General features: G+C 39.5%; 1 protein-coding gene across 5 annotated transcripts in view; it reads right to left on the reverse strand.

Annotated features, from left to right (window-relative positions):
* The window catches only part of LOC145666935 (retinol dehydrogenase 12-like), a 311,781-nt gene that overhangs the window by 118,629 nt on the left and 169,766 nt on the right, over positions 1-23,386 (reverse strand). The window lies entirely within an intron of this gene.

Below are 23,386 nucleotides of genomic sequence, written 5' to 3' on the forward strand. Positions count from 1 at the left end.
ACGTGACATAGTTTAAGGTGGAACCAGAACCACCAGTAATGGGTTCAATACTCCCATACCGAACCGAATACAGCCTTGTAATGAGATCGTAACCTTTATCAGTAAGTTTTCAAAATCTATCGCATGCTTATTTTAAAATCTGAGTAATGTCAATTACATTAAGAAATTTATTCAGGCACACAATTTGTGGATACGTTTCTAGTAGCAGAGACAACTTGCAAACCGCTTGCCGTAAGTTTGAATTGTTAGTCGGCCAAGCTTGCGTCCAGCTTGATTGGAAAACGTGCAAGCATGCCGCAAGCTGGATTCCAGTAACGAAGTTACATGGGGGCAACCTTGCATTCAGTGTTACATTCAAGCTTGACACAAATGTTCTACAAGTCACGTTAAGTCAATATACAATGAACAGTCAGTGATGCTATGACGCTCTGCGAAGGGTATAAAGCATCGCTTGCAAGTACAACAAAAGGCAAATTGTATGAAAGCATGTGTTTCAAGTGCAAGCGAAGAAAGCCAAAAGCCAAGCACACGCCAACTGGACGCAAGATTTCTTGCTACTAGGGATGGAGCTTTTCAAAAGGATTCTTTCTTTTAAAGATATGTTTTCAAGGCTGAATATCGCATAACCCAATAGTAAGTTATACGCAGACACACAAATACTAATAGAGTAGAGGGGGGCAAGAGTGCGTGGGGGGCAAGGATACGATTTCCTAAAATCAGGTGAATATATTCGCGTATGGCAATAATGCGTCACGTGGAGTTTGATGTTAGTGGCGTCTAGAACCTAAACAAGTTTGAGTGTGCTGCGGCAAACTACAAGCTATCTACGTAATTATTTATGTTTTTCTAATAGTTTGACATAATATTGGGACATAAGTAGTTAACGTATAACTTATACAATTTTATAGCGATTTCAAAGTACTATAAAGCGTTAGTTTCTAACATATAAATTGTTTGAAAGGATGGAGTAAATTGCCCTTCTTCCAACAATTGGCTGTACAACATCACGGGAAAGTCAATTGTGTAGTGAGGGGGCAAGGGTACGCAGATACCTACGGGGCAAGGGTACGCGTACGTAGCTACTCTTGCCCCTTCTGTTCTATGAAAAAGAATCCAATTTGATTTAGATCTAACAATCAAAAAAGAATGTAGATTCCGTTGTAATAGAGAGTGACGGCAAACTTTACGAATACTGGTTCCCATATGTAGCCTCTAACATTAAGAATTCTGAAGAATCCTGATATTTTCTTATGTACGAGGGATAAATTTTTATTCTAAATACCACTCCTTACATAACAGTATCTAAGGTGGTGTTTGAATTTTCGAAACAGATAAACGTGTGAGATAGTTAAATCTGCAGTTATTGAATAACATTACGCTTGCTTATTTTATTCAGGTTTCAGAAATACTACGCTTTGTCCTCTTTTATCTTAAATGTCAGTAGTCTTCAGTAATAAATTTCAATGGGCCTTATGCAGAATCGTTCTGACGCGTGATTAGTGCCATACTAAAAAGTTCGACTACCGTATGTTCCCTGTAGTAGTCAGTCCTTTAGTAATCATGCGTTAAAACGACTATGCATAAGGCGGTATCAGTCCAAAGATTGGTATGGGATCCTATAAAGATATATGAAGCTAATCTAACCTAACGTTTGACAATATGTAGCTTCATCAAGGATAGGTCGAGAAGTTTTCAAGTTACCCTCGTAGGTGACAAGCATTCTGTAACTGATGGAATAAGCTGAATTTGGAAATATATTTTTATAAAGGGTCTAAATATTATCTGATTTTTCTGTATCCTATGCATTCCCATTACTGATATAAGAAGAATTAAGGATTTTTCTTTTTTTAATGAGAATCTGCAACGTCTTTAGGCACAATAAGCCAGTAGGCCTATTTACCGAATAAATGGAGAATGAATTAGTGGAATATACCACATTACTGAATCAATTCTTCTATGACTTAACTTTAAAAGATCTAAGAAGAATGGCATACAATTTTGCTGAACGTAACTAGTTGCCCCATATCCTTCAGCTATGTGTATCGAATGGCAGGAAGAAATTGTACAGAGTCTTTCCGCCGTAGACATTTAACAATTGCTTTGCGACAGCCTTCAAAGACTGGTCTGGGGAGAGCTCGTGGTTTTAGCAAGCCACAAGTTGAATGCTTTAATTGTCTAAAAGATCTTGTAAGACAAAACGGTTCTCCTCCACGGGATATCTACATGTACGAAACTGGTATAAATACGGTTCCTCATAAAGTTCCAAAAGTCGACTAAAAATCAGTTGTGAATAAAACTGTATCTAGTGATTTTGGAATTAACGTAACAGCTGTTTCCTGCTGAGTGCATCTGGTGCCTTTATTCCCCAGATATTTCCCACAAAACAAATGAAATAAGAATTATTTGATGGCTCGCCGCCGGGTTCTGTGGGAATATCTAATTCTGGTTCATCACCTCACAACTTTTCGTAGAATGGTTATTTTATTTACACCAACATGTGCGATCAAATTCGGTTACGAAAAAGGTATTGTTACTTGTTGACAATCAGACCTCTCACATTTCAATCGAAGGGATTGATTTCTGCAGGCAAAATGGGGTAGTGATGTTGAGTTTACCACCAAATCCCAGCCATAATTTGAAACCATTAGATCGCTCCTTTTTTTGACCCGCTTAAATCCTGGTATTCAACAGTGTGTGATAAATGGATGAGGAATCATCCATCCCGCCTAATTCCAAGTTGCGAGTTTGTTTACTGAGGCTTACTACAAAGCTGCAACCATTGGAATCCAGCCTTCAAGAATCTGGAGTTGTCCTACTGAATCCAGATGTATTTACTGAAGAAGATTTTCTTCCTTCTATTGTGGATGTGGTAGACTTAAATCTAGAAGCCAGGTCTGAAGAGGAAAGCATTCCTGAAGCAACAAATCAAGCATCAGACCTGAATAGAGCCCAAAATCGTTCATCGGATGATTCACTGGAAGTAAAAAGGGACCTATGCGGCGCATCCAGATCAAACACTCCTTTGCCAGTTGTTCGTCCTCCTCAATCTGTTACCAAACCTTTAAACAGTAACGCTAGATCCTCACTAGAAGCAAGGAAGAGCTCATGCGGACTTTGCACTTCAGACACTCTTCTGCCGGTTACTAGTTTTCATTCATCTGTTACCAAATCTTCAACCAGTAACACTAGATCCTCACTAGAAACAAGCAAGAGTTCATGCGAACTCTTCACTTAAAATACTCTTCTGCCAGTTGCTCGTTCTCATTCATCTGTTACCTAATCTTCAACCAGTAACACTAGATCCTTACTAGAAACAAGCAAGAGTTCATGCAAACTCTCCACTTAAAATACTCTTCTGCCAGTTGCTCGTTCTCATTCATCTGTTACCTAACCTTCAACCAGTAACACTAGATCATCACTAGAAACAAGCAAGAGTTCATGCAAACTCTCCACTTAAAATACTCTTCTGCCAGTTGCTCGTTCTCATTCATCTGTTACCAAATCTTCAACCAGTAACACTAGATCCTCACTAGAAGCAAGGAAGAGCTCATGCGGACTTTCCACTTCAGACACTCTTCTGCCGGTTACTAGTTTTCATTCATCTGTTACCAAATCTTCAACCAGTAACACTAGATCCTTACTAGAAACAAGCAAGAGTTCATGCAAACTCTCCACTTAAAATACTCTTCTGCCAGTTGCTCGTTCTCATTCATCTGTTACCTAATCTTCAACCAGTAACACTAGATCCTCACTAGAAGCAAGGAAGAGCTCATGCGGACTTTCCACTTCAGACACTCTTCTGCCGGTTACTAGTTTTCATTCATCTGTTACCTAATCTTCAACCAGTAACACTAGATCCTTACTAGAAACAAGCAAGAGTTCATGCAAACTCTCCACTTAAAATACTCTTCTGCCAGTTGCTCGTTCTCATTCATCTGTTACCAAATCTTCAACCAGTAACACTAGATCCTCACTAGAAGCAAGGAAGAGCTCATGCGGACTTTCCACTTCAGACACTCTTCTGCCGGTTACTAGTTTTCATTCATCTGTTACCAAATCTTCAACCAGTAACACTAGATCCTTACTAGAAACAAGCAAGAGTTCATGCAAACTCTCCACTTAAAATACTCTTCTGCCAGTTGCTCGTTCTCATTCATCTGTTACCTAATCTTCAACCAGTAACACTAGATCCTTACTAGAAACAAGCAAGAGTTCATGCAAACTCTCCACTTAAAAAACTCTTCTGCCAGTTGCTCGTTCTCATTCATCTGTTACCTAATCTTCAACCAGTAACACTAGATCCTCACTAGAAGCAAGGAAGAGCTCATGCAGACTTTCCACTTCAGACACTCTTCTGCCGGTTACTAGTTTTCATTCATCTGTTACCAAATCTTCAACCAGTAACACTAGATCCTTACTAGAAACAAGCAAGAGTTCATGCAAACTCTCCACTTAAAATACTCTTCTGCCAGTTGCTCGTTCTCATTCATCTGTTACCTAATCTTCAACCAGTAACATTAGATCCTCACTAGAAGCAAGGAAGAGCTCATGCCGACTTTCCACTTCAGACACTCTTCTGCCGGTTACTAGTATTCATTCATCTGTTACCTAATCTTCAACCAGTAACACTAGATCCTCACTAGAAACAAGCAAGAGTTCATGCAAACTCTCCACTTAAAATACTCTTCTGCCAGTTGCTCGTTCTCATTCATCTGTTACCTAATCTTCAACCAGTAACACTAGATCCTTACTAGAAACAAGCAAGAGTTCATGCAAACTCTCCACTTAAAATACTCTTCTGCCAGTTGCTCGTTCTCATTCATCTGTTACCTAATCTTCAACCAGTAACACTAGATCCTCACTAGAAGCAAGGAAGAGCTCATGCGGACTTTCCACTTCAAATACTCTTCTGCCAGTTGCTCGTTCTCATTCATCTGTTACCTAATCTTCAACCAGTAACACTAGATCCTTACTAGAAACAAGCAAGAGTTCATGCAAACTCTCCACTTAAAATACTCTTCTGCCAGTTGCTCGTTCTCATTCATCTGTTACCTAATCTTCAACCAGTAACACTAGATCCTTACTAGAAACAAGCAAGAGTTCATGCAAACTCTCCACTTAAAATACTCTTCTGCCAGTTGCTCGTTCTCATTCATCTGTTACCAAATCTTCAACCAGTAACACTAGATCCTTACTAGAAACAAGCAAGAGTTCATGCAAACTCTCCACTTAAAATACTCTTCTGCCAGTTGCTCGTTCTCATTCATCTGTTACCAAATCTTCAACCAGTAACACTAGATCCTTACTAGAAACAAGCAAGAGTTCATGCAAACTCTCCACTTAAAATACTCTTCTGCCAGTTGCTCGTTCTCATTCATCTGTTACCTAACCTTCAACCAGTAACACTAGATCATCACTAGAAACAAGCAAGAGTTCATGCAAACTCTCCACTTAAAATACTCTTCTGCCAGTTGCTCGTTCTCATTCATCTGTTACCAAATCTTCAACCAGTAACACTAGATCCTCACTAGAAGCAAGGAAGAGCTCATGCGGACTTTCCACTTCAGACACTCTTCTGCCGGTTACTAGTTTTCATTCATCTGTTACCAAATCTTCAACCAGTAACACTAGATCCTTACTAGAAACAAGCAAGAGTTCATGCAAACTCTCCACTTAAAATACTCTTCTGCCAGTTGCTCGTTCTCATTCATCTGTTACCTAATCTTCAACCAGTAACACTAGATCCTCACTAGAAGCAAGGAAGAGCTCATGCGGACTTTCCACTTCAGACACTCTTCTGCCGGTTACTAGTTTTCATTCATCTGTTACCAAATCTTCAACCAGTAACACTAGATCCTTACTAGAAACAAGCAAGAGTTCATGCAAACTCTCCACTTAAAATACTCTTCTGCCAGTTGCTCGTTCTCATTCATCTGTTACCTAATCTTCAACCAGTAACACTAGATCCTTACTAGAAACAAGCAAGAGTTCATGCAAACTCTCCACTTAAAAAACTCTTCTGCCAGTTGCTCGTTCTCATTCATCTGTTACCTAATCTTCAACCAGTAACACTAGATCCTTACTAGAAACAAGCAAGAGTTCATGCAAACTCTCCACTTAAAAAACTCTTCTGCCAGTTGCTCGTTCTCATTCATCTGTTACCTAATCTTCAACCAGTAACACTAGATCCTTACTAGAAACAAGCAAGAGTTCATGCAAACTCTCCACTTAAAATACTCTTCTGCCAGTTGCTCGTTCTCATTCATCTGTTACCTAATCTTCAACCAGTAACACTAGATCCTTACTAGAAACAAGCAAGAGTTCATGCAAACTCTCCACTTAAAATACTCTTCTGCCAGTTGCTCGTTCTCATTCATCTGTTACCTAACCTTCAACCAGTAACACTAGATCATCACTAGAAGCAAGGAAGAGCTCATGCGGACTTTCCACTTCAGACACTCTTCTGCCGGTTACTAGTTTTCATTCATCTGTTACCAAATCTTCAACCAGTAACACTAGATCCTTACTAGAAACAAGCAAGAGTTCATGCAAACTCTCCACTTAAAATACTCTTCTGCCAGTTGCTCGTTCTCATTCATCTGTTACCTAACCTTCAACCAGTAACACTAGATCATCACTAGAAGCAAGGAAGAGCTCATGCGGACTTTCCACTTCAGACACTCTTCTGCCGGTTACTAGTTTTCATTCATCTGTTACCAAATCTTCAACCAGTAACACTAGATCCTTACTAGAAACAAGCAAGAGTTCATGCAAACTCTCCACTTAAAATACTCTTCTGCCAGTTGCTCGTTCTCATTCATCTGTTACCTAATCTTCAACCAGTAACACTAGATCATCACTAGAAGCAAGGAAGAGCTCATGCGGACTTTCCACTTCAGACACTCTTCTGCCGGTTACTAGTTTTCATTCATCTGTTACCAAATCTTCAACCAGTAACACTAGATCCTTACTAGAAACAAGCAAGAGTTCATGCAAACTCTCCACTTAAAATACTCTTCTGCCAGTTGCTCGTTCTCATTCATCTGTTACCTAACCTTCAACCAGTAACACTAGATCATCACTAGAAGCAAGGAAGAGCTCATGCGGACTTTCCACTTCAGACACTCTTCTGCCGGTTACTAGTTTTCATTCATCTGTTACCAAATCTTCAACCAGTAACACTAGATCCTTACTAGAAACAAGCAAGAGTTCATGCAAACTCTCCACTTAAAATACTCTTCTGCCAGTTGCTCGTTCTCATTCATCTGTTACCTAATCTTCAACCAGTAACACTAGATCATCACTAGAAGCAAGGAAGAGCTCATGCGGACTTTCCACTTCAGACACTCTTCTGCCGGTTACTAGTTTTCATTCATCTGTTACCAAATCTTCAACCAGTAACACTAGATCCTTACTAGAAACAAGCAAGAGTTCATGCAAACTCTCCACTTAAAATACTCTTCTGCCAGTTGCTCGTTCTCATTCATCTGTTACCTAACCTTCAACCAGTAACACTAGATCATCACTAGAAGCAAGGAAGAGCTCATGCGGACTTTCCACTTCAGACACTCTTCTGCCGGTTACTAGTTTTCATTCATCTGTTACCAAATCTTCAACCAGTAACACTAGATCCTTACTAGAAACAAGCAAGAGTTCATGCAAACTCTCCACTTAAAATACTCTTCTGCCAGTTGCTCGTTCTCATTCATCTGTTACCTAATCTTCAACCAGTAACACTAGATCCTTACTAGAAACAAGCAAGAGTTCATGCAAACTCTCCACTTAAAAAACTCTTCTGCCGGTTGCTCGTTCTCATTCATCTGTTACCTAATCTTCAACCAGTAACACTAGATCCTTACTAGAAACAAGCAAGAGTTCATGCAAACTCTCCACTTAAAATACTCTTCTGCCAGTTGCTCGTTCTCATTCATCTGTTACCTAATCTTCAACCAGTAACACTAGATCCTTACTAGAAACAAGCAAGAGTTCATGCAAACTCTCCACTTAAAATACTCTTCTGCCAGTTGCTCGTTCTCATTCATCTGTTACCTAACCTTCAACCAGTAACACTAGATCATCACTAGAAGCAAGGAAGAGCTCATGCGGACTTTCCACTTCAGACACTCTTCTGCCGGTTACTAGTTTTCATTCATCTGTTACCAAATCTTCAACCAGTAACACTAGATCCTTACTAGAAACAAGCAAGAGTTCATGCAAACTCTCCACTTAAAATACTCTTCTGCCAGTTGCTCGTTCTCATTCATCTGTTACCTAACCTTCAACCAGTAACACTAGATCATCACTAGAAGCAAGGAAGAGCTCATGCGGACTTTCCACTTCAGACACTCTTCTGCCGGTTACTAGTTTTCATTCATCTGTTACCAAATCTTCAACCAGTAACACTAGATCCTTACTAGAAACAAGCAAGAGTTCATGCAAACTCTCCACTTAAAATACTCTTCTGCCAGTTGCTCGTTCTCATTCATCTGTTACCTAATCTTCAACCAGTAACACTTGATCCTTACTAGAAGCAAGGAAGAGCTCATGCGGACTTTCCACTTCAGACACTCTTCTGCCGGTTACTAGTTTTCATTCATCTGTTACCAAATCTTCAACCAGTAACACTAGATCCTTACTAGAAACAAGCAAGAGTTCATGCAAACTCTCCACTTAAAATACTCTTCTGCCAGTTGCTCGTTCTCATTCATCTGTTACCTAATCTTCAACCAGTAACACTAGATCCTTACTAGAAACAAGCAAGAGTTCATGCAAACTCTCCACTTAAAAAACTCTTCTGCCAGTTGCTCGTTCTCATTCATCTGTTACCTAATCTTCAACCAGTAACACTAGATCCTCACTAGAAGCAAGGAAGAGCTCATGCGGACTTTCCACTTCAGACACTCTTCTGCCAGTTACTAGTTTTCATTCATCTGTTACCAAATCTTCAACCAGTAACACTAGATCCTTACTAGAAACAAGCAAGAGTTCATGCAAACTCTCCACTTAAAATACTCTTCTGCCAGTTGCTCGTTCTCATTCATCTGTTACCTAATCTTCAACCAGTAACACTAGATCCTTACTAGAAACAAGCAAGAGTTCATGCAAACTCTCCACTTAAAATACTCTTCTGCCAGTTGCTCGTTCTCATTCATCTGTTACCTAATCTTCAACCAGTAACACTAGATCCTCACTAGAAGCAAGGAAGAGCTCATGCGGACTTTCCACTTCAAATACTCTTCTGCCAGTTGCTCGTTCTCATTCATCTGTTACCTAATCTTCAACCAGTAACACTAGATCCTTACTAGAAACAAGCAAGAGTTCATGCAAACTCTCCACTTAAAATACTCTTCTGCCAGTTGCTCGTTCTCATTCATCTGTTACCTAATCTTCAACCAGTAACACTAGATCCTTACTAGAAACAAGCAAGAGTTCATGCAAACTCTCCACTTAAAATACTCTTCTGCCAGTTGCTCGTTCTCATTCATCTGTTACCAAATCTTCAACCAGTAACACTAGATCCTTACTAGAAACAAGCAAGAGTTCAGGCAAACTCTCCACTTAAAATACTCTTCTGCCAGTTGCTCGTTCTCATTCATCTGTTACCAAATCTTCAACCAGTAACACTAGATCCTTACTAGAAACAAGCAAGAGTTCATGCAAACTCTCCACTTAAAATACTCTTCTGCCAGTTGCTCGTTCTCATTCATCTGTTACCTAATCTTCAACCAGTAACACTAGATCCTCACTAGAAGCAAGGAAGAGCTCATGCGGACTTTCCACTTCAGACACTCTTCTGCCGGTTACTAGTTTTCATTCATCTGTTACCAAATCTTCAACCAGTAACACTAGATCCTTACTAGAAACAAGCAAGAGTTCATGCAAACTCTCCACTTAAAATACTCTTCTGCCAGTTGCTCGTTCTCATTCATCTGTTACCTAATCTTCAACCAGTAACACTAGATCCTTACTAGAAACAAGCAAGAGTTCATGCAAACTCTCCACTTAAAAAACTCTTCTGCCAGTTGCTCGTTCTCATTCATCTGTTACCTAATCTTCAACCAGTAACACTAGATCCTCACTAGAAGCAAGGAAGAGCTCATGCAGACTTTCCACTTCAGACACTCTTCTGCCGGTTACTAGTTTTCATTCATCTGTTACCAAATCTTCAACCAGTAACACTAGATCCTTACTAGAAACAAGCAAGAGTTCATGCAAACTCTCCACTTAAAATACTCTTCTGCCAGTTGCTCGTTCTCATTCATCTGTTACCTAATCTTCAACCAGTAACATTAGATCCTCACTAGAAGCAAGGAAGAGCTCATGCCGACTTTCCACTTCAGACACTCTTCTGCCGGTTACTAGTATTCATTCATCTGTTACCTAATCTTCAACCAGTAACACTAGATCCTTACTAGAAACAAGCAAGAGTTCATGCAAACTCTCCACTTAAAATACTCTTCTGCCAGTTGCTCGTTCTCATTCATCTGTTACCTAATCTTCAACCAGTAACACTAGATCCTTACTAGAAACAAGCAAGAGTTCATGCAAACTCTCCACTTAAAATACTCTTCTGCCAGTTGCTCGTTCTCATTCATCTGTTACCTAATCTTCAACCAGTAACACTAGATCCTCACTAGAAACAAGCAAGAGTTCATGCAAACTCTCCACTTAAAATACTCTTCTGCAAGTTGCTCGTTCTCATTCATCTGTTACCTAATCTTCAACCAGTAACACTAGATCCTTACTAGAAACAAGCAAGAGTTCATGCAAACTCTCCACTTAAAATACTCTTCTGCCAGTTGCTCGTTCTCATTCATCTGTTACCTAATCTTCAACCAGTAACACTAGATCCTCACTAGAAACAAGCAAGAGTTCATGCAAACTCTCCACTTAAAATACTCTTCTGCCAGTTGCTCGTTCTCATTCATCTGTTACCTAATCTTCAACCAGTAACACTAGATCCTTACTAGAAACAAGCAAGAGTTCATGCAAACTCTCCACTTAAAATACTCTTCTGCCAGTTGCTCGTTCTCATTCATCTGTTACCTAATCTTCAACCAGTAACACTAGATCCTCACTAGAAACAAGCAAGAGTTCATGCAAACTCTCCACTTAAAATACTCTTCTGCCAGTTGCTCGTTCTCATTCATCTGTTACCTAATCTTCAACCAGTAACACTAGATCCTTACTAGAAACAAGCAAGAGTTCATGCAAACTCTCCACTTAAAATACTCTTCTGCCAGTTGCTCGTTCTCATTCATCTGTTACCTAATCTTCAACCAGTAACACTAGATCCTTACTAGAAACAAGCAAGAGTTCATGCAAACTCTCCATTTAAAATACTATTCTGCCAGTTGCTCGTTCTCATTCATCTGTTACCTAATCTTCAACCAGTAACACTAGATCCTTACTAGAAACAAGCAAGAGTTCATGCAAACTCTCCACTTAAAATACTCTTCTGCCAGTTGCTCGTTCTCATTCATCTGTTACCTAATCTTCAACCAGTAACACTAGATCCTCACTAGAAACAAGCAAGAGTTCATGCAAACTCTCCACTTAAAATACTCTTCTGCCAGTTGCTCGTTCTCATTCATCTGTTACCTAATTCTCAACCAGTAACACTAGATCCTTACTAGAAACAAGCAAGAGTTCATGCAAACTCTCCACTTAAAATACTCTTCTGCCAGTTGCTCGTTCTCATTCATCTGTTACCTAATCTTCAACCAGTAACACTAGATCCTCACTAGAAGCAATTAAGAGCTCATGCGGACTTTCCACTTCAGACACTCTACTGCCGGTTACTAGTTTTCATTCATCTGTTACCAAATCTTCAACCAGTAACACTAGATCCTTACTAGAAACAAGCAAGAGTTCATGCAAACTCTCCATTTAAAATACTATTCTGCCAGTTGCTCGTTCTCATTCATCTGTTACCTAATCTTCAACCAGTAACACTAGATCCTTACTAGAAACAAGCAAGAGTTCATGCAAACTCTCCACTTAAAATACTCTTCTGCCAGTTGCTCGTTCTCATTCATCTGTTACCTAATCTTCAACCAGTAACACTAGATCCTCACTAGAAACAAGCAAGAGTTCATGCAAACTCTCCACTTAAAATACTCTTCTGCCAGTTGCTCGTTCTCATTCATCTGTTACCTAATCTTCAACCAGTAACACTAGATCCTTACTAGAAACAAGCAAGAGTTCATGCAAACTCTCCACTTAAAATACTCTTCTGCCAGTTGCTCGTTCTCATTCATCTGTTACCTAATCTTCAACCAGTAACACTAGATCCTTACTAGAAACAAGCAAGAGTTCATGCAAACTCTCCACTTAAAATACTCTTCTGCCAGTTGCTCGTTCTCATTCATCTGTTACCTAATCTTCAACCAGTAACACTAGATCCTTACTAGAAACAAGCAAGAGTTCATGCAAACTCTCCACTTAAAATAATCTTCTGCCAGTTGCTCGTTCTCATTCATCTGTTACCTAATCTTCAACCAGTAACACTAGATCCTCACTAGAAGCAAGGAAGAGCTCATGCGGACTTTCCACTTCAGACACTCTTCTGCCGGTTACTAGTTTTCATTCATCTGTTACCAAATCTTCAACCAGTAACACTAGATCCTTACTAGAAACAAGCAAGAGTTCATGCAAACTCTCCATTTAAAATACTATTCTGCCAGTTGCTCGTTCTCATTCATCTGTTACCTAATCTTCAACCAGTAACACTAGATCCTTACTAGAAACAAGCAAGAGTTCATGCAAACTCTCCACTTAAAATACTCTTCTGCCAGTTGCTCGTTCTCATTCATCTGTTACCTAATCTTCAACCAGTAACACTAGATCCTTACTAGAAACAAGCAAGAGTTCATGCAAACTCTCCACTTAAAATACTCTTCTGCCAGTTGCTCGTTCTCATTCATCTGTTACCTAATCTTCAACGAGTAACACTAGATCCTCACTAGAAGCAAGGAAGAGCTCATGCGAACTTTCCACTTCAGACACTCTTCTGCCGGTTACTAGTTTTCATTCATCTGTTACCAAATCTTCAACCAGTAACACTAGATCCTTACTAGAAACAAGCAAGAGTTCATGCAAACTCTCCACTTAAAATACTCTTCTGCCAGTTGCTCGTTCTCATTCATCTGTTACCTAATCTTCAACCAGTAACACTAGATCCTCACTAGAAGCAAGGAAGAGCTCATGCGAACTTTCCACTTCAGACACTCTTCTGCCGGTTACTAGTTTTCATTCATCTGTTACCAAATCTTCAACCAGTAACACTAGATCCTTACTAGAAACAAGCAAGTGTTAATGCAAACTCTCCACTTAAAATACTCTTCTGCCAGTTGCTCGTTCTCATTCATCTGTTACCTAATCTTCAACCAGTAACACTAGATCCTCACTAGAAACAAGCAAGAGTTCATGCAAACTCTCCACTTAAAATACTCTTCTGCCAGTTGCTCGTTCTCATTCATCTGTTACCTAATCTTCAACCAGTAACACTAGATCCTCACTAGAAGCAAGGAAGAGCTCATGCGGACTTTCCACTTCAGACACTCTTCTGCCGGTTACTAGTTTTCATTCATCTGTTACCAAATCTTCAACCAGTAACACTAGATCCTTACTAGAAACAAGCAAGAGTTCATGCAAACTCTCCACTTAAAATACTCTTCTGCCAGTTGCTCGTTCTCATTCATCTGTTACCTAATCTTCAACCAGTAACACTAGATCCTCACTAGAAGCAAGGAAGAGCTCATGCGAACTTTCCACTTCAGACACTCTTCTGCCGGTTACTAGTTTTCATTCATCTGTTACCAAATCTTCAACCAGTAACACTAGATCCTTACTAGAAACAAGCAAGAGTTAATGCAAACTCTCCACTTAAAATACTCTTCTGCCAGTTGCTCGTTCTCATTCATCTGTTACCTAATCTTCAACCAGTAACACTAGATCCTCACTAGAAACAAGCAAGAGTTCATGCAAACTCTCCACTTAAAATACTCTTCTGCCACTTGCTCGTTCTCATTCATCTGTTACCTAATCTTCAACCAGTAACACTAGATCCTCACTAGAAGCAAGGAAGAGCTCATGCGGACTTTCCACTTCAGACACTCTTCTGCCGGTTACTAGTTTTCATTCATCTGTTACCAAATCTTCAACCAGTAACACTAGATCCTTACTAGAAACAAGCAAGAGTTCATGCAAACTCTCCACTTAAAATACTCTTCTGCCAGTTGCTCGTTCTCATTCATCTGTTACCTAATCTTCAACCAGTAACACTAGATCCTCACTAGAAGCAAGGAAGAGCTCATGCGGACTTTCCACTTCAGACACTCTTCTGCCGGTTACTAGTTTTCATTCATCTGTTACCAAATCTTCAACCAGTAACACTAGATCCTTACTAGAAACAAGCAAGAGTTCATGCAAACTCTCCACTTAAAATACTCTTCTGCCAGTTGCTCGTTCTCATTCATCTGTTTCCTAATCTTCAACCAGTAATACTAGATCCTTACTAGAAACAAGCAAGAGTTCATGCAAACTCTCCATTTAAATACTCTTCTGCCAGTTGCTCGTTCTCATTCATCTGTTACCTAATCTTCAACCAGTAACACTAGATCCTTACTAGAAACAAGCAAGAGTTCATGCAAACTCTCCACTTAAAATACTCTTCTGCCAGTTGCTCGTTCTCATTCATCTGTTACCTAATCTTCAACCAGTAACACTAGATCCTTACTAGAAACAAGGAAGAGTTCATGCAAACTCTCCACTTAAAATACTCTTCTGCCAGTTGCTCGTTCTCATTCATCTGTTACCTAATCTTCAACCAGTAACACTAGATCCTTACTAGAAACAAGCAAGAGTTCATGCAAACTCTCCACTTAAAATACTCTTCTGCCAGTTGCTCGTTCTCATTCATCTGTTACCTAATCTTCAACCAGTAACACTAGATCCTTATGTGTCTCTACTAGAAACAAGCAAGAGTTCATGCAAACTCTCCACTTAAAATACTCTTCTGCCAGTTGCTCGTTCTCATTCATCTGTTACCTAATCTTCAACCAGTAACACTAGATCCTTACTAGAAACAAGCAAGAGTTCATGCAAACTCTCCACTTAAAATACTCTTCTGCCAGTTGCTCGTTCTCATTCATCTGTTACCTAATCTTCAACCAGTAACACTAGAAACAAGCAAGAGTTCATGCAAACTCTCCACTTAAAATACTCTTCTGCCAGTTGCTCGTTCTCATTCATCTGTTACCTAATCTTCAACCAGTAACACTAGATCCTTACTAGAAACAAGCAAGAGTTCATGCAAACTCTCCACTTAAAATACTCTTCTGCCAGTTGCTCGTTCTCATTCATCTGTTACCTAATCTTCAACCAGTAACACTAGATCCTTACTAGAAACAAGCAAGAGTTCATGCAAACTCTCCACTTAAAATACTCTTCTGCCAGTTGCTCGTTCTCATTCATCTGTTACCTATTCTTCAACCAGTAACACTAGATCCTTACTAGAAACAAGCAAGAGTTCATGCAAACTCTCCACTTAAAATACTCTTCTGCCAGTTGCTCGTTCTCATTCATCTGTTACCTAATCTTCAACCAGTAACACTAGATCCTTACTAGAAACAAGCAAGAGTTCATGCAAACTCTCCACTTAAAATACTCTTCTGCCAGTTGCTCGTTCTCATTCATCTGTTACCTAATCTTCAACCAGTAACACTAGATCCTCACTAGAAACAAGAAAGAGTTCATGCAAACTCTCCACTTAAAATACTCTTCTGCCAGTTGCTCGTTCTCATTCATCTGTTACCTAATCTTCAACCAGTAACACTAGATCCTCACTAGAAGCAAGGAAGAGCTCATGCGAACTTTCCACTTCAGACACTCTTCTGCCGGTTACTAGTTTTCATTCATCTGTTACCAAATCTTCAACCAGTAACACTAGATCCTTACTAGAAACAAGCAAGAGTTAATGCAAACTCTCCACTTAAAATACTCTTCTGCCAGTTGCTCGTTCTCATTCATCTGTTACCTAATCTTCAACCAGTAACACTAGATCCTCACTAGAAACAAGCAAGAGTTCATGCAAACTCTCCACTTAAAATACTCTTCTGCCAGTTGCTCGTTCTCATTCATCTGTTACCTAATCTTCAACCAGTAACACTAGATCCTTACTAGAAACAAGCAAGAGTTCATGCAAACTCTCCACTTAAAATACTCTTCTGCCAGTTGCTCGTTCTCATTCATCTGTTACCTAATCTTCAACCAGTAACACTAGATCCTCACTAGAAGCAAGGAAGAGCTCATGCGGACTTTCCACTTCAGACACTCTTCTGCCGGTTACTAGTTTTCATTCATCTGTTACCAAATCTTCAACCAGTAACACTAGATCCTTACTAGAAACAAGCAAGAGTTCATGCAAACTCTCCACTTAAAATACTCTTCTGCCAGTTGCTCGTTCTCATTCATCTGTTACCTAATCTTCAACCAGTAACACTAGATCCTCACTAGAAGCAAGGAAGAGCTCATGCGGACTTTCCACTTCAGACACTCTTCTGCCGGTTACTAGTTTTCATTCATCTGTTACCAAATCTTCAACCAGTAACACTAGATCCTTACTAGAAACAAGCAAGAGTTCATGCAAACTCTCCACTTAAAATACTCTTCTGCCAGTTGCTCGTTCTCATTCATCTGTTACCTAATCTTCAACCAGTAATACTAGATCCTTACTAGAAACAAGCAAGAGTTCATGCAAACTCTCCATTTAAAATACTCTTCTGCCAGTTGCTCGTTCTCATTCATCTGTTACCTAATCTTCAACCAGTAACACTAGATCCTTACTAGAAACAAGCAAGAGTTCATGCAAACTCTCCACTTAAAAATACTCTTCTGCCAGTTGCTCGTTCTCATTCATCTGTTACCTAATCTTCAACCAGTAACACTAGATCCTCACTAGAAACAAGCAAGAGTTCATGCAAACTCTCCACTTAAAATACTCTTCTGCCAGTTGCTCGTTCTCATTCATCTGTTACCTAATCTTCAACCAGTAACACTAGATCCTTACTAGAAACAAGCAAGAGTTCATGCAAACTCTCCACTTAAAATACTCTTCTGCCAGTTGCTCGTTCTCATTCATCTGTTACCTAACCTTCAACCAGTAACACTAGATCCTCACTAGAAACAAGCAAGAGTTCATGCGAACTCTCCACTTAAAATACTCTTCTGCCAGTTGCTCGTTCTCATTCATCTGTTACCTAACCTTCAACCAGTAACACTAGATCATCACTAGAAACAAGCAAGAGTTCATGCAAACTCTCCACTTAAAATACTCTTCTGCCAGTTGCTCGTTCTCATTCATCTGTTACCTAATCTTCAACCAGTAACACTAGATCCTCACTAGAAGCAAGGAAGAGCTCATGCGGACTTTCCACTTCAGACACTCTTCTGCCGGTTACTAGTTCTCATTCATCTGTTACTTAATCTTCAACCAGTAACACTAGATCCTTACTAGAAACAAGCAAGAGTTCATGCAAACTCTCCACTTAAAATACTCTTCTGCCAGTTGCTCGTTCTCATTCATCTGTTACCTAATCTTCAACCAGTAACACTAGATCCTTACTAGAAACAAGCAAGAGTTCATGCAAACTCTCCACTTAAAATACTCTTCTGCCAGTTGCTCGTTCTCATTCATCTGTTACCTAATCTTCAACCAGTAATACTAGATCCTTATTAGAAACAAGCAAGAGTTAATGCAAACTCTCCATTTAAAATACTCTTCTGCCAGTTGCTCGTTCTCATTCATCTGTTACCTAATCTTCAACCAGTAACACTAGATCCTTACTAGAAACAAGCAAGAGTTCATGCAAACTCTCCACTTAAAATACTCTTCTGCCAGTTGCTCGTTCTCATTCATCTGTTACCTAATCTTCAACCAGTAACACTAGATCCTTACTAGAAACAAGCAAGAGTTCATGCAAACTCTCCACTTAAAATACTCTTCTGCCAGTTGCTCGTTCTCATTCATCTGTTACCTAATCTTCAACCAGTAACACTAGATCCTTACTAGAAACAAGCAAGAGTTCATGCAAACTCTCCACTTAAAATACTCTTCTGCCAGTTGCTCGTTCTCATTCATCTGTTACCTAATCTTCAACCAGTAACACTAGATCCTTACTAGAAACAAGCAAGAGTTCATGCAAACTCTCCACTTAAAATACTCTTCTGCCAGTTGCTCGTTCTCATTCATCTGTTACCTAATCTTCAACCAGTAACACTAGATCCTTACTAGAAACAAGCAAGAGTTCATGCAAACTCTCCACTTAAAATACTCTTCTGCCAGTTGCTCGTTCTCATTCATCTGTTACCTAATCTTCAACCAGTAACACTAGATCCTTACTAGAAACAAGCAAGAGTTCATGCAAACTCTCCACTTAAAATACTCTTCTGCCAGTTGCTCGTTCTCATTCATCTGTTACCTAATCTTCAACCAGTAACACTAGATCCTTACTAGAAACAAGCAAGAGTTCATGCAAACTCTCCACTTAAAATACTCTTCTGCCAGTTGCTCGTTCTCATTCATCTGTTACCTAACCTTCAACCAGTAACACTAGATCCTCACTAGAAACAAGCAAGAGTTCATGCGAACTCTCCACTTAAAATACTCTTCTGCCAGTTGCTCGTTCTCATTCATCTGTTACCTAACCTTCAACCAGTAACACTAGATCATCACTAGAAACAAGCAAGAGTTCATGCAAACTCTCCACTTAAAATACTCTTCTGCCAGTTGCTCGTTCTCATTCATCTGTTACCTAATCTTCAACCAGTAACACTAGATCCTCACTAGAAGCAAGGAAGAGCTCATGCCGACTTTCCACTTCAGACACTCTTCTGCCGGTTACTAGTATTCATTCATCTGTTACCTAATCTTCAACCAGTAACACTAGATCCTTACTAGAAACAAGCAAGAGTTCATGCAAACTCTCCACTTAAAATACTCTTCTGCCAGTTGCTCGTTCTCATTCATCTGTTACCTAATCTTCAACCAGTAACACTAGATCCTTACTAGAAACAAGCAAGAGTTCATGCAAACTCTCCACTTAAAATACTCTTCTGCCAGTTGCTCGTTCTCATTCATCTGTTACCTAACCTTCAACCAGTAACACTAGATCATCACTAGAAACAAGCAAGAGTTCATGCAAACTCTCCACTTAAAATACTCTTCTGCAGTTGCTCGTTCTCATTCATCTGTTACTTAATCTTCAACCAGTAACACTAGATCCTTACTAGAAACAAGCAAGAGTTCATGCAAACTCTCCACTTAAAATACTCTTCTGCCAGTTGCTCGTTCTCATTCATCTGTTACCTAATCTTCAACCAGTAACACTAGATCCTTACTAGAAACAAGCAAGAGTTCATGCAAACTCTCCACTTAAAATACTCTTCTGCCAGTTGCTCGTTCTCATTCATCTGTTACCTAACCTTCAACCAGTAACACTAGATCCTCACTAGAAACAAGCAAGAGTTCATGCAAACTCTCCACTTAAAATACTCTTCTGCCAGTTGCTCGTTCTCATTCATCTGTTACCTAATCTTCAACCAGTAACACTAGATCCTTACTAGAAACAAGCAAGAGTTCATGCAAACTCTCCACTTAAAATACTCTTCTGCCAGTTGCTCGTTCTCATTCATCTGTTACCTAACCTTCAACCAGTAACACTAGATCATCACTAGAAACAAGCAAGAGTTCATGCGAACTCTCCACTTAAAATACTCTTCTGCCAGTTGCTCGTTCTCATTCATCTGTTACCTAATCTTCAACCAGTAACACTAGATCCTTACTAGAAACAAGCAAGAGTTCATGCAAACTCTCCACTTAAAATACTCTTCTGCCAGTTGCTCGTTCTCATTCATCTGTTACCTAACCTTCAACCAGTAACACTAGATCCTCACTAGAAACAAGCAAGAGTTCATGCAAACTCTCCACTTAAAATACTCTTCTGCCAGTTGCTCGTTCTCATTCATCTGTTACCTAATCTTCAACCAGTAACACTAGATCCTTACTAGAAACAAGCAAGAGTTCATGCAAACTCTCCACTTAAAATACTCTTCTGCCAGTTGCTCGTTCTCATTCATCTGTTACCTAATCTTCAACCAGTAACACTAGATCCTTACTAGAAACAAGCAAGAGTTCATGCAAACTCTCCACTTAAAATACTCTTCTGCCAGTTGCTCGTTCTCATTCATCTGTTACCTAATCTTCAACCAGTAACACTAGATCCTTACTAGAAACAAGCAAGAGTTCATGCAAACTCTCCACTTAAAATACTCTTCTGCCAGTTGCTCGTTCTCATTCATCTGTTACCTAATCTTCAACCAGTAACACTAGATCCTTACTAGAAACAAGCAAGAGTTCATGCAAACTCTCCACTTAAAATACTCTTCTGCCAGTTGCTCGTTCTCATTCATCTGTTACCTAATCTTCAACCAGTAACACTAGATCCTTACTAGAAACAAGCAAGAGTTCATGCAAACTCTCCACTTAAAATACTCTTCTGCCAGTTGCTCGTTCTCATTCATCTGTTACCTAATCTTCAACCAGTAACACTAGATCCTTACTAGAAACAAGCAAGAGTTCATGCAAACTCTCCACTTAAAATACTCTTCTGCCAGTTGCTCGTTCTCATTCATCTGTTACCTAACCTTCAACCAGTAACACTAGATCCTCACTAGAAACAAGCAAGAGTTCATGCGAACTCTCCACTTAAAATAATCTTCTGCCACTTGCTCGTTCTCATTCATCTGTTACCTAACCTTCAACCAGTAACACTAGATCATCACTAGAAACAAGCAAGAGTTCATGCAAACTCTCCACTTAAAATACTCTTCTGCCAGTTGCTCGTTCTCATTCATCTGTTACCTAATCTTCAACCAGTAACACTAGATCCTCACTAGAAGCAAGGAAGAGCTCATGCGAACTTTCCACTTCAGACACTCTTCTGCCGGTTACTAGTTTTCATTCATCTGTTACTTAATCTTCAACCAGTAACACTAGATCCTTACTAGAAACAAGCAAGAGTTCATGCAAACTCTCCACTTAAAATACTCTTCTGCCAGTTGCTCGTTCTCATTCATCTGTTACCTAATCTTCAACCAGTAACACTAGATCCTCACTAGAAGCAAGGAAGAGCTCATGCGAACTTTCCACTTCAGACACTCTTCTGCCGGTTACTACTTTTCATTCATCTGTTACCAAATCTTCAACCAGTAACACTAGATCCTTACTAGAAACAAGCAAGAGTTCATGCAAACTCTCCACTTAAAATACTCTTCTGCCAGTTGCTCGTTCTCATTCATCTGTTACTTAATCTTCAACCAGTAACACTAGATCCTTACTAGAAACAAGCAAGAGTTCATGCAAACTCTCCACTTAAAATACTCTTCTGCCAGTTGCTCGTTCTCATTCATCTGTTACCTAATCTTCAACCAGTAACACTAGATCCTTACTAGAAACAAGCAAGAGTTCATGCAAACTCTCCACTTAAAATACTCTTCTGCTAGTTGCTCGTTCTCATTCATCTGTTACCTAATCTTCAACCAGTAACACTAGATCCTTACTAGAAACAAGCAAGAGTTCATGCAAACTCTCCACTTAAAATACTCTTCTGCCAGTTGCTCGTTCTCATTCATCTGTTACCTAATCTTCAACCAGTAACACTAGATCCTTACTAGAAACAAGCAAGAGTTCATGCAAACTCTCCACTTAAAATACTCTTCTGCCAGTTGCTCGTTCTCATTCATCTGTTACCTAATCTTCAACCAGTAACACTAGATCCTCACTAGAAGCAAGGAAGAGCTCATGCAAACTCTCCACTTAAAATACTCTTCTGCCAGTTGCTCGTTCTCATTCATCTGTTACCTAATCTTCAACCAGTAACACTAGATCCTTACTAGAAACAAGCAAGAGTTCATGCAAACTCTCCACTTAAAATACTCTTCTGCCAGTTGCTCGTTCTCATTCATCTGTTACCTAATCTTCAACCAGTAACACTAGATCCTTACTAGAAACAAGCAAGAGTTCATGCAAACTCTCCACTTAAAATACTCTTCTGCTAGTTGCTCGTTCTCATTCATCTGTTACCTAATCTTCAACCAGTAACACTAGATCCTTACTAGAAACAAGCAAGAGTTCATGCAAACTCTCCACTTAAAATACTCTTCTGCCAGTTGCTCGTTCTCATTCATCTGTTACCTAATCTTCAACCAGTAACACTAGATCCTTACTAGAAACAAGCAAGAGTTCATGCAAACTCTCCACTTAAAATACTCTTCTGCCAGTTGCTCGTTCTCATTCATCTGTTACCTAATCTTCAACCAGTAACACTAGATCCTTACTAGAAACAAGCAAGAGTTCATGCAAACTCTCCACTTAAAATACTCTTCTGCCAGTTGCTCGTTCTCATTCATCTGTTACCAAATCTTCAACCAGTAACACTAGATCCTTACTAGAAACAAGCAAGAGTTCATGCAAACTCTCCACTTAAAATACTCTTCTGCCAGTTGCTCGTTCTCATTCATCTGTTACCTAATCTTCAACCAGTAACACTAGATCCTCACTAGAAACAAGGAAGAGCTCATGCGGACTTTCCACTTCAGACACTCTTCTGCCGGTTACTAGTTTTCATTCATCTGTTACCAAATCTTCAACCAGTAACACTAGATCCTTACTAGAAACAAGCAAGAGTTCATGCAAACTCTCCACTTAAAATACTCTTCTGCCAGTTGCTCGTTCTCATTCATCTGTTACTTAATCTTCAACCAGTAACACTAGATCCTTACTAGAAACAAGCAAGAGTTCATGCAAACTCTCCACTTAAAATACTCTTCTGCCAGTTGCTCGTTCTCATTCATCTGTTACCTAATCTTCAACCAGTAACACTAGATCCTCACTAGAAGCAAGGAAGAGCTCATGCGAACTTTCCACTTCAGACACTCTTCTGCCGGTTACTAGTTTTCATTCATCTGTTACCAAATCTTCAACCAGTAACACTAGATCCTTACTAGAAACAAGCAAGAGTTCATGCAAACTCTCCACTTAAAATACTCTTCTGCCAGTTGCTCGTTCTCATTCATCTGTTACCTAATCTTCAACCAGTAACACAAGATCCTCACTAGAAGCAAGGAAGAGCTCATGCGGACTTTCCACTTCAGACACTCTTCTGCCGGTTACTAGTTTTCATTCATCTGTTACCAAATCTTCAACCAGTAACACTAGATCCTTACTAGAAACAAGCAAGAGTTCATGCAAACTCTCCACTTAAAATACTCTTCTGCCAGTTGCTCGTTCTCATTCATCTGTTACTTAATCTTCAACCAGTAACAC

The sequence above is a fragment of the Thermobia domestica genome, chromosome 12 (genome assembly GCF_964235325.1).
Source record: "Thermobia domestica chromosome 12, izTheDome1.hap1.1, whole genome shotgun sequence".
NCBI classification, from domain to species: domain Eukaryota; kingdom Metazoa; phylum Arthropoda; class Insecta; order Zygentoma; family Lepismatidae; genus Thermobia; species Thermobia domestica.